Here is a 431-nt window from a genome sequence, read left to right as displayed (position 1 = left end):
TTTCTGCACAAAATGACGAAAACACCTGTGCAGAACTTGAAATGCAAAAACAGAGCCTGAAACGACCTCAGATGCAATTTTTGAGAACGTGCAACTTGTCTGCAAAGTATAGGGACTTGCAAGCGCTTGTGAAAGCTCACCTCAATCGGAGAATGTGAGTCGGAGGGTGCTGGCGGTGTAGCCCTGGGAGCCGATGCCTGCTCTGATACTAATTTTTGGAATTAAGGTTGCAGGAAAGCACACAAAGCTTGGAGAAGAAGAAGCAAGAATGCACACAACACACAATGTATTAGATTGTGTCAATGTACAAAAGATAAGTTAGCCCTAGAATGATGGGCGTATATACAAGCCGAGGGGAAAAAACCTCCTAAAGAGGGAAAAAGTGCCCCGACGGTCCTAAGAGTGTTCACACACATCACTGCCTATATATA

This window comes from Cibotium barometz, chromosome 17, assembly GCF_041138505.1.
Source record: "Cibotium barometz isolate CiBa-2024 chromosome 17, ASM4113850v1, whole genome shotgun sequence".
In the NCBI taxonomy this organism is placed as follows: Eukaryota; Viridiplantae; Streptophyta; class Polypodiopsida; order Cyatheales; family Cibotiaceae; genus Cibotium; species Cibotium barometz.
The sequence above is the reverse complement of the archived record's forward strand: the minus strand, read 5'-3'. Positions refer to the sequence as shown.